The following is an 11943-nucleotide window of genomic DNA, read 5'->3' on the forward strand; positions in this document are numbered from 1 at the left end:
ATAAAATTTCAAGGTCATCCACCTGGGTCCCTTCTTCTACCTTATCTGGTGCACCTGGGTCAGTGGCAGAATAAGCCCACAAGTAAAACTCTGTTGCCTTAGGTCACACTACCCTGGGACGTACTATCCACCCTACCCTGGGAAATGCTATCTTTGTCATTTTTTCCTCACAGTTTACTGGAGGTGTGGTGGATGAGGACAGGAGGTCATGAAGAAGTGTGGGCATGAAATGGGCTCACAGAGCAGGTAGCTTCTAAATGAAGATTACTTTTCCTTTAGTGTTTTATTTAATTTTGATTATTTATTTATTCAAATCAATCTCTTACAGGGAAGCCTGGATCAAAGTCCGTAGTTGCACCGAGGAGGGAAGAGACGAATAAAACAATTAAAATCCTTCCAGGGAGGGGCGCCTGGGTGGGTCAATGGGTTAAGCCTCTGCCTTCAGCTCAGGTCGTGGTCCCAGCATCAGGCTCTGCATTGGGCTCTCTGCTCGGCGGGGAGCCTGCTTCCCCCCCCCCCCCGCCCCCGCCGCCTCTGCCTGCCTCTCTGCCTACTTGTGATCTCTCTGTCAAACAAATAAATAAAATCTTTAAAAAAATAAAAAAATAGAATAAAATCCTTCCAGGGAGAGTCAAAGACTTACCTCACAGGGTTGTTAAGATTAAATGAATTAATACTACTTATAATGTACATAGTACAGTGCTAGGCTGGGTAAGAATTACTAATACCAATTAATGTACAGTTTATCAGTTTATCACACTGTTAATTGTTTATGAACTTAAGGGAGGCTGGGACATTTCTGTAGAATCTACAATAGCCTGGGATAGTGGTTCCCAAATTGGGCCATGTATTAAAACCAACACTACCCAAGGTAAGGTCCAGCCCCTCTGAATCAGAACTCTGGAGCTGAGGGTCCCCAAATCTGCATTTTTAGACTGTTCCACACATGGCTGCGATGAAGCCAGCCTCACACTATAAGTGGAAATTATTGACAGTCCAAGGGCAGCAGCTCCTTTTTGCTCATCAGACCTTAGCTATAGTGACAATGGACCAAGTGTCATGGAAAAACCTGTAAAAATCATTTAATCTAGCCCATCATTTTGTCAATGGGGGGGGTTGAAGGCCAGAGTGGTGGAATGATGCCTGAAGCCACATAGCTAGTTTGTGGCAGAGATAGGGCCCAGCCTCCCACCTGGAACCTTTTCTTTGAGCTTCTTTGCTACCCTCTTATCCTCTGCTAAGCTATATGCTCACAAATGGCAGGATGGGGCTATGTTGTTTGTGTTTCTCCTGTTATCATGGTGTCTAGAGAGGACTCTAATATCTATGTTTAATGGTGAACTAATTGTGTTGAAGCCATCTTCTTCTACCTCTCTGACTCATGTGCCCAGGAGAGCTCAGTTTTACAGCAAGTGGAGAGTTTTGAGCTCTGCACCAATGGGCTCAGTCAGACAGAGAAGAGGAGAGGTTGTATCCTCTGTTATGTGCAGACTGATTCCTCAGGACTGTTGGCATTCTCGTGGATGGACACTTTTCCTTGCTACCTCCTAACAGTAAGACCTTCGCCTAGAACTTCATCTCAGTCAAGATACTTTCAGTTCAAGGTTAAAAAAGCCAACTTGAGATTACTTAAGTAGGAGGGGGGATTTATTGAAAGGAGACCAGCTTATCCCGTGGAGCACATGAGCCTCAGAGTAGACCATATACAGGGAGTAGAAAACCGTGATGGGCTCAGGCTGCCATGTCTTCTCCTCTTGCATCTCTACTTTTCTGACCCTGTAGATATTCCCTCTTTGCTTCTCCAACTGCAAGGCCCAAGATGATCAAGCCATAATTTCTAGGATCCCCCCCCCCCGCTTCCCAAACCTTCCCTATTATTTATAGACCTAAGCAAATCTCTCTAGCTGTCTCCAGGTCACAATTCCATATTTCTTGGGATAAGTTTTTATTTGCTCACATGGGGCCAAGTGTCCATTTGTGCTTGGCTTAATTATGGTTAGGGCCTCCGGGATTCCTAACATTAGTATTATAGAGCACTAACATGAGTGTCAGAGTCATTGTGGGCCAAGTGTAGTTCTTGTAGACAGTCTGGAGGGAGATATGTATGCATGTGTGTGTGAGCTGGCAGACTCTCTAAACAGTATCTATGAGAGGTGTGTTTGTCAACTTTACTATGAAAACAAACAACCCCCCAATCTCAATGACTTATGACAATAAACATTTACATCTCACATTACATGTGCTGTGGCTCTGTGCCATGTGTCTTCTCAGCCAGGACTCAGGTGGAAGGAGAAGCCCTTATATGGGAAATATCTTTCTTGTCACAAAGAGAAAAGAACAAGAGGCTGAGCCAAACTATGCACCTGCTCCCAAAGCTTCCCCTTGGAAGTGGCTTGGCTGGAGTCTGCTCGCAGTCCATTGGCCAAAGACGTTCCAGGGCCAAGCCTAACAATGAGGCAGGAAGCGCACACCACCTCCAGGAAGGCTGGGCAGGTCACTTGTCAGGCACTTGGAACCCCTACCAGGGCAGCGCACAACAAAATGTGAACAATAACAGTGGGCCACAGCAGGTTTTAATAACAGCAAAAATAGTTGACCTTTAACAAATGTGTAAAATGAGTTAGATACTGTGCTAAGATGTTTATGCAAATTACCTCATTTAATTATCCCAATAACCTTATGAAGTAACCACTGTTGCCCTCCCTTTATTGACTAGAAAGTGCCAATGTGCAGAGGTCAAACAACTTGCTTCCTGCTACAGCCTGTAAGTGGGACTGCCCAGATCCCACTGGGGTGCTCTGGAAGATGCCTCCTGTATCAGTTTCCTGTGGCTGCTGTAACAGGTTGCCACAAACATAGAGGCTTAAAACAATGCACTCCTGGCTCTTTTCCAGTGATTGTGGCACATGACACCACGAGCAGCAAAGTCTCCCATGACACCCTATACAAGGTGGTGTGGGGAGTCCGGCATTGGGAATGAGCTCAAGTGCCAGAAGATTTGGAGACAGTGGAGCTGCAGATCTGCTTGAAGAATGATGACCCACAGAAGGACAAATGCTTTTTGGGCACCATCAGGCTTAAGTCCACTCCCTGCCTCAAGTTCTCCATATGTGCTTTGGGGGATCAGCAGCACAGTGATGAGGCCAAGGCTGTGGCTATTCCCCGCCTGGACAGTGAGGCACTGAAGAAACTCAACAAGAATGAAAAATGAGTTCAGAAGCTGGCCAAGAAGTATGATATCTTTTTGGCTTCAGAATCTCTGATCAAGCAGTTCCCATGAATACTGGGCTCAGGCCTGAATAAGGAAGGCAAGTTCCCTTCCTTGCTGATCCTCAATGAGAACATGGTGGCTAAGGAGATAAAGTGAAGTCCATGATCAAATCCCAGATGAAGAAGGTGCTGTGTGTGGCAGTGGTCGTTGGCCACATGAAGATGACAGATGATGAGCTCGTGTGGATGTTTTCGCTTAGTTGTTAATTTCCTGGTGTCATTGCTCAAGAAGAATTGGCAGAACATCCAGGCTTTATACTTCAAGAACATCATAGGCAATTTCCAGCACCTGTACCAAGGCACATCTTAATAACCCTTGGTTCTACCAAAATAAATAAATAAATAAATAAATAAATAAATAAATAACAAAAACAAAAACCAAAACAAGATAAAACCCACATCTGTTATCATACAGTTCTGAAGTCTGACCTGGGTCTCACACAGGGTTACATCCATTTTCAGAGTTTTTAGGGGAGAATCCATTTCCTTCCATTTTCCAACTTCTAGAAGATGCCCCTATTCCTTGATGATGTCCCTTTCCTCCATCCCCAAGGTCCATAGTGGTGGGATGAGTCCTTCTCCAATATTACTCCAACCCTGCTTCCATTGTCATATCTACTTCCCTGACTTTCTCCTCTCCCTCTCTTCTACTTTTAAGGACCCTTGCAGTTACATTGAGCCCACCCAGATAATCCAGGATTACCTCTCTATTTCTAGGTCCTTAATAACACCTGCAAAGTCTCTTTTGCCATGTATGGTGACATATTCATAAGTTCTGAAGATTAGGATGTGGACATCTTTGGGAGACTATTATTCTACCTACCACACACACCCTTCCTTTGGTGCTGTATGTGGCCTCCAAGAAACCCCTTAGAAAATGGACAAAGAAAACTATCCCTCCCACTCTTGTTTACACTGACTTTTTCTGTAAATCAAGAGCAATGGTGCTTATGCACAAATAAAGAGAGTGAAAGAATAATTCAGGGAAATGATGTAGAGCTCAAAGCTGACCATCTATTTGTTAGTTGTATAAGAATGGGAGCCTACTGCTGGCTCTTAAAGTAGAAAAACCAACTTATTTCATTACTAGTGTTCCTGGCATGATGCCATAATTAATATATGGTAACAATATTACTAAGAACGAAAACATACAATTATGCCCTTAAAAATGTCAACATGAAAAGTAAACTTAATAAAAGATAGGCACAGAAACATATATAACAGAGATTATCTTTAATAATGAAATTATTTATGATCAAACATTTATACTTAATTTCAGTTCAATTCTAAAATAGTCACAGTAATGTCATGATTAAATATTAATGCTAGCAGAAACAACCTAATTGGGAGGTTATTAAAGCTTCAAATTAAGTTTCTTTTTCTTTTCCTAACTAAAAACTTCTGCCTAGAAGGGCATCAGGGGATTTGCAGCACATGTGTTTCATTCTCATTGATTCGCTGGACTGAGAGAGGGACTTTGTCAGCAGAGGTTAAGCCCAAAGTTCCAGGCAATATAATGAGACATTTTCTGTCTCTCTCTTGAGTAGCCAAAGGAGTAGTTACTACCCTTGCCTTTCTTGATGCAGAGCTGGCCAGTGCTTTGGGTATAACAAATTATCGATTGCTGCCTAGTACACCATCCCAAAACTTAAAACAACAAATTTATTCTGTGGGTCAGCAATCTGGGCTGGGCTTTAGCCCATCTCTTCTGGGGTCCCTTCTGGTTGCTTGTCTGGAGCTGGGTGTCTATGATGGTCTAACTCACATTTCTGGTGATTGATACTTGGTTGTCATTGAGGTCAAGTGTCTCTAGGAGGGTAGCCTAGGCTTCTTTGTATGGTGGCTGGGTTCTAAAAGCAGCGAGAGAGAGAGAGAGAGAGAAAACCCTAATTCCCAAGTGCCTTTTGAGCCTCTGTCCAGGACATGTTTGCTGACCATCCTATTGGCCAAAGAAAGTCACATGACCAAGACAACTATCCCACTGGGATGACCTATACATGGGCATAGATAGAGAGAGACACGATTCACTGGGGACCACGACTGTACGCATGTAACACATGGGGATTTATCTAGCATGTATTTAGCATTCTCTAGGATAAATCATACAGAAAAGGGAGTATGAATGTTTTATGCCCCCTGTGTCCTCATAAAGTTGTTGTCCCCGAGGAAGAGGCCACACACATTTCAATCATTCAAGCAGAAGCGCCCCACACGGGTTCTTCTCAGCTTCTCAATACTTTGGGCAGAAGGGGAGAGCCCATGATCAATGACACATGAATTGTTTCAATCTTATCATAAGCTGAGAAGCATGCGACACCCATTTCCCTTGACAAGACCCTAGACCAAGCAGCACCTTGGGATTCTATGTCATTACTTTTCAGTGGCAAAGCCCAGATTCAAATTGTGCTTCTCCAAAGAGTTGTGTACATGCATTGCTGTGCATCTGGATGTACTCTCGCCGATTTTCTCCCTACTAACCCTTGTCCATTACTGAGAGGGGATTGTTGACATCTCCAATAGTAACTGTGGATTTGTCTATTTTTCTTTTTAGTCTGTTGGCTTTTACTTCAGATACTTTGAAGCTCTGTTACCGGGCATATCTGTTTAGGACTGTTAGAGCTTCTCGATGATTTAACCTTATGTCATTAGACATGAGATCCTATAATACTGTAATGTCAGCAATGTCATTAGCAGATTCTGGGTAATTTCCTTGTTCTGATGTCTACTTTGTCTAATGTTAGTAAAGTCACTTCACCTTCCACTTAATTAGCATTTGCATGTCTTTTTCCTATTCTTTTATTTTTAACCTATCTATATTCCTTTTCTCTGGCTGCTTTGGGGATTTTTTTTTTTTTTTTTTTAATCGTTGGCTTTCAGCAATTGGATGATGGGATTTTGGTGCAGTTCTCTTTAAGTGCATTCCCCTTCTGGTTCATTGAGCTTCCCTAATCAGTTGGCGTATGGCTCTCTGGATGAATTTTCTTTCTTTGTCAATCTTTTTAGCTTCTTTTATTGATTATTGACAGGCAAATCAGAGACAAATTTTGATTGTGCCAAGACACAAAGGAACAGAATATTCACTTACTAATTGTGGTTGGGACAGAAACAACTGGTTTGGTAAAAACCAAGAAGAGGAAATTCATCTAGGGATCAGAATTGTCTATTGAGAGGCAGGATAGCTGGTTCTTGTCCATACCTGCCGGTTGTATGCTGGGTAATCTTGGGAGAGCACCTCACTTTTCCTGTCTTCAAAATGAGGGATTTGGGTCTTCTGAAGCCCCTTCCAGCCCCTATATTTCACTATTCCATGAGTTAAGGCAGCCTTTTCAAGGCATGCTTATGAAAGCATGAATCTAATGTAATGATTTAGGAAAAAGGGGGCCTCCCCATTCAAAGAAATTTGGGAAACGTTGCCCACTATTGTATTTCATAGAATCTAAAATGCCATTAAACAAAGACATACCATTACTTTGTGCTCAGCCAAGAGAGACAAACTGCTGCCACCTAAACCATGAAATCTCTTTTCCTAGCACTTGGAATTTTTATTTTCTACTTATTGAAAGAGTTCTATAACATTTATGTAGATATATGTATTTTATCATAATCACTCTTGAGTATTAAAGAAGAAACTTTAAACAAAGTAAGTTGTTTAGGCTCCTCTCATGTTGAACTGGACCCTTCTTATCCTTTGTTTGACTCCAAGTCATTGAAGTTTGTGTCTTTTTTTTTTTTTTTTTTTTTTTTTTTTTACAAAGTATCTTCTCCTCCTCTCTCCCCAGAGTTTGGATGCTGCAACATTTCTTAAAAACATGCTCCACTATTGTTTCTGGGATTTTCTTCCAAGCCGCTGACAGTCACTCTGCAAATTTTAATGCATATGTTCAGGCACAGCTGTTTTCTGGCTGACTACAACTGTAAGATGCATTTTGATTTCAGAAATGTTAAAATGTGGGGAAAAAAAGTGCATTTTGGACAGAAGGAAATATGGTATAATCCCTGCTAGGATATGCATAATGCATGATGCATATTTAAGGCTCTGAGATATCCTGCATTAAAAAAAAAATAAAAAAAGTCTGTTTAACTATTTATCCCAGTGTTTCCCAAACTTAACTGACCCTGGAATCTGGGCCCAATCCTAATATGAAATTTTCAGAGCCTTGAAAGAGTGTAAACAGAAGACTATACAACACATCTCAATATTCTAAGTTATAAGTTAAGCTAACAAAATATTATGTAATATACACAGTATCTTGTTATCTTGACAAATATTCTTTACTAATTACCTGGAAATCCAGGTTTGAATTCAGAATTCTTGGATACCTTGGACTTCTGTATGGGGAGAGCTTGGCCCTCAGCTCATGGTCTCTTCTGTCTTCCGTACCCACCCCTTGTCCCATAGTACAAGGAGCCCTTGCTACATGTGTGTGAACCCCCAGTTGTGCATCCACATCCAAGCTCCTTCCCCTATGAGCATGAGAGCTCTCTGGATATGCAGAGTATAGGCTATCAGGATCAGAGTATGTTCTGAATAGACAAGTCCCTTTGGATCTGTGGACTCCTTGTCCCAAAGGGCACAGTTTAGGGAGGACCAGGGTAGGCCTCTGCCCCTTAAGTCCCAGGTCAGGGGTCCCTCTTACCCTGGCCCAAGGATGGGATTGCTGGAATGTTTTTATCACATAACACCTACCAACATCACATGAAATTGGCAACAGTTTCCAAGAACTCCTCTGATAGTGGGAGGTTCTATTGATGAGTATGCTTATACTTTCTTTCCCTGTCTTTTTCTCTCTTCTTCCCTCCTCCTCTGTTTTTTTTTTTTTTAAAATATTTATTTATATATTGTAGGGAGAGAGACAGAGAGAGATGGGCATGGGGGGAAGGGTAGAGGGAGAGAGAAAATCACAAACAGACTCCCCACTGAGCGTAGAGCTCAATGCAGCACTCGATCTCATCACCCTGAGATCACGACCTGAGCCCAAACTAAGGGTCAGTTGCTCAACGGACTGAGCCACCCAAGGCATACCCACTACTGTTTGTTTTAAACCTTTTCTTTAGTTGATTAATAGCATCCAATTTTTGTAAATACCTTTTCCCCTTCCAAAGACATTCCTATTCTTTCTTCTCTATCACATCCTTGGGAGGAACGGGGGAGCAGTAATGAGTACCCCCTTTTGGCAGTTGAGGAGGGATTGACACAGGGCATAAAATGAGTGGCCCATGCCACTAAGGGCAGTAACTGCATTAGGCTTGACCTCCTGACTCTGCTTTAACCCTGCGCAAGAGAAGAAATCAGTGATACCATACCTGTTGAGAGTGTGATTGCGTACATTTGTGGATGTCCAAGACAAGTCCCCAATTGTAATGTCTGTGCAGGGAGAGGTGTGTAGCAGGATGCAGAGGTTTTAAGCCAAAGAAGAGCAGGCATCTGGAAATAACACATGTAGATAAACAAAATCCCCTAACTCAGTCACCTCTGTGTCCAAATCTACTGCATAAAAATCTTGATACCAGTTCAAGTTAAATGAAGGGAATTTTATTTTACCATCTGGAACAGTCTCTTGGCCCTCTGAGATGTGTGAAAAGAGAGGAAATCTACTAATGGAATGGAGACAAAATTCTGTAAATTTGGGCCATTACTCTATAGAGAGTGGCTAGAACAGGTGTGTGTACATGTGTGTTTCACAAGTATGAACAATAAGCAACTATTTACAGGTACAACCCTCACCCCCACCCCATGGCAAGCTCTCAATTCTATAAATAAAAGGAGAGATACCTCCTCTTTTCTAGAAGACTGCATTCTAGAAGTCTTGTCTTCTAGGTGAGCAGAAGCTGGCCTTTGGAAGTCCTTGTAACTCTCCTGTTTGACGTTTGACCATAAAAGTGAACATTCCTGGGCCAAGAGCCCTGCTCTCGTCAACCCAACTGTGCAAGTTCACCCAGACTGACAACACTGGTAAGGTCCTTCTGTTTTTGTTTTTGTTTTTTTTTCAAAAGGTTTGGAGAGCAAGACTCCCCTTTCAGAGGCTTTATGTACCTCCAACCACAGTTGTGCTTGTCGGCCAGCTCCTTATACCCCCGATAGACAGGAGACTGAAGAATGCTAATTTCTTTTCTGTGTAGTACTTAAAATTCTAACTCTGAGCCAGTTCACACCACAACCGGACTAGTTATTAGGCTGGTGTCAGTAACACCTCAGGTCCCATCGTGTCTCTCTGAACTGTGGTATATTAATTGGGGTTTCTAATGCTGTTGTTGGTGAGAATTCTAAAGCACAATTAGTATTAATAGCCGCTGTAATTGACAAGAGCACTTTTGTGGCTTCTCTAAAATGCTTTGTGCCTTCCATTGAAAGCCACCACACATGTATGTGTAATCAGGAAACCTGTGGAGGACAGAGGACTAGTGTAATTAGAGTGACAGGTGACAGATTTAGCCTTTCAGATTAAGACCTAGAGTTAACACTGCTTTTATCCCCAGTCCCTAATCTAGCAGCATTATTTGCATGACTATAACCCTCTCCAAGATTATGCAGATGTTCTATAGGACTGATATTTACTTTAAATATATGTCAAATATCAAAGAGCTGAAAGAGAAATTCAAATGCAATTTGTACTTACCAAGAGGTGGGTGGTTAAGGCCACAGATACTATTTATCTTTCGATTTCTGCCCTCGTCTTATGACTCTCTGGGAAAATGCTATCCATAGGGGAAAAGTCAATAGTAAGCATGTGTTTGATGCCATAGGAACCCCTGTTTTCTCCTTGCACCTTCTGAAGGAATGAGTCAGTGGTGATTTTCTGGTATGACCCAGCTGCACTCAAATGCTCCATGAAATGGTTTCATAACCTAAAGGAATTATTCTCACTGATTTTTAAGCCTCCCCATTGCCTTGCTCTATGATTTATGTAGTAACGCTCTTGAGATAAATGGTATGTCCCACCTGAATAAAATAACAATTCTTGGAATAGAAGGAAGATAGAGAAGTTTGGGGGAATGTAAGAGAATTCAAGTCAAGAGTAGAGACTGGAAGATAAGAATTCTGGAAAGGTGATTACTCACAAGGTGGGATGGAGAATAGAAAGACCCCTGAAAGGGACGAGACTTCCTTTGGGACACTAATGCTTTTCTGCACCCGCACAGCATCCAAGAAACTTCTTGGAGCATCCAAGAAACATTTCAGGCCATCACCCTGAGGGTTTTACTTTTGTTTGCTTATTTTCTTGTTGACCTGATTATTTCAATGAAAACCCTATCCAAGGTGGTTTTTGTATGTTTATTTCTTTGCTGTTCTAGCAATGAGTTCATAGGATCTGGTCAAATAGACTGCTTTGTGATTTTTTTTTTCTAAGATTTTATTTATTTATTTGATGGACAGAGATCACAAGTAGGCAGAGAGGCAGGCAGAGAGAGAGAGAGGAAGGGAAGCAGGCTCCCTGCTGAGCAGAGAGCCCGATGCGGGGCTCGATCCCAGGACCCTGAGACCATGACCTGAGCCGAAGGCAGAGGCTTAACCCACTGAGCCACCCAGGCTCCCCTGCTTTGTGATTTTTAAGACACCTAGAGAAGACATCAGAAATGAGAGTCATGTCTTGGATGGATATAGCAGTCCTTTCTAAATATTTCCAGCTCTCTATCTTGTAGGTACATGGTAGGATTATGCTTTCTGTTCCTCTAGTGATTGGATGGAGCCATGCACCAGCCCAGGCCAATGAGGGGTAAGTGAAAGCAATGTTTGTCTTTTCTAGTCTGGAATGTCTCATTCGTGGTGCAAGACTGTCCAGAACTTCCTTTGGCCCTGGCACCATGGCAAACCAGATTTGGGGGAAATGGGAGTGGCTGCTCCATCTGCCTGTATCCCTGAATGACTACAGTGACAGATGACATGAACTCCTTTATTGACCTAGGATGGGTGTACATTGTGAATGACCTCTATGGCTCTAAGTCCCTGAGCTTTCAGAATTGCTTACTAGAGCATATTTTAGCCTATTCTGATATATGTAATCAGAGCTTTGCGCAGTGGCAGTATCATAGCCAATGAGGTTTATCCAAGGTGCGATTATTGCTAATTGATATATGTAATCAGTTTGAGACCTAGTTTGATGCACAACTGCAAGGATTGTTCTGGCTACAGAAGTCTGTCTTAGTCAGGGTTTTCCAGGGAAACTGATTACACTGTGTGTGTGTGTGTGTGTGTGTGTGTGTGTGTGTAAAGAGATTTATTATAAGAAGTTGGCTCACATGATTATGGAGGCTGAAAAATCTTAAAAATCTACAGCCACCAAGCTGGCAACCCAGGAGATCCAAAGATATAATTCTAGTTTGAGTCCAAAAGCTTGAGAACCAGGAATGCCAATGGTGTAAATTCTGGTCTAAAAGACAGCAGGTTTGAGATCCAAGAAGAGCCAATATGTTGATTTAGTCTGAAGGTAGGAAAAGACCCAAGTCCCAGCTCAAGCTCTCAGGCAGAAGGTCCCATTCATTCAGCCTTTTTGTTTTTTTTTTTTCAGGCCTTCGACTGATTGGGTGAGACCCATCTGCATTAGGGAAGGCAATCTGCTTTATTCCACTTACCAATTCAAATGTTAATCTCACCCTAAAACACCCTTACAGACACACTAAAAAAAATAAAAAATAAAAAAATAAAGTTTGACCAACTATCTGGGCACTTATGGC

At 42.2% G+C, this 11943-nt stretch overlaps 1 non-coding gene and 1 pseudogene across 1 annotated transcript; both read left to right on the top strand.

Moving 5' to 3' along the window:
* Positions 1-3035: 3035 nt before the first annotated feature.
* Positions 3036-3580, top strand: LOC125088534 (60S ribosomal protein L10a-like; annotated as a pseudogene).
* A 7695-nt stretch (positions 3581-11275) lies between these two features.
* On the top strand, positions 11276-11409 carry LOC125090110 (U4 spliceosomal RNA). The gene has a single exon (XR_007124195.1). It is a non-coding gene; the product is annotated as a U4 spliceosomal RNA (small nuclear RNA).
* The last annotated feature ends 534 nt before the right edge of the window (positions 11410-11943 follow it).

The sequence above is a fragment of the Lutra lutra genome, chromosome 17 (genome assembly GCF_902655055.1).
Source record: "Lutra lutra chromosome 17, mLutLut1.2, whole genome shotgun sequence".
In the NCBI taxonomy this organism is placed as follows: domain Eukaryota; kingdom Metazoa; phylum Chordata; class Mammalia; order Carnivora; family Mustelidae; genus Lutra; species Lutra lutra.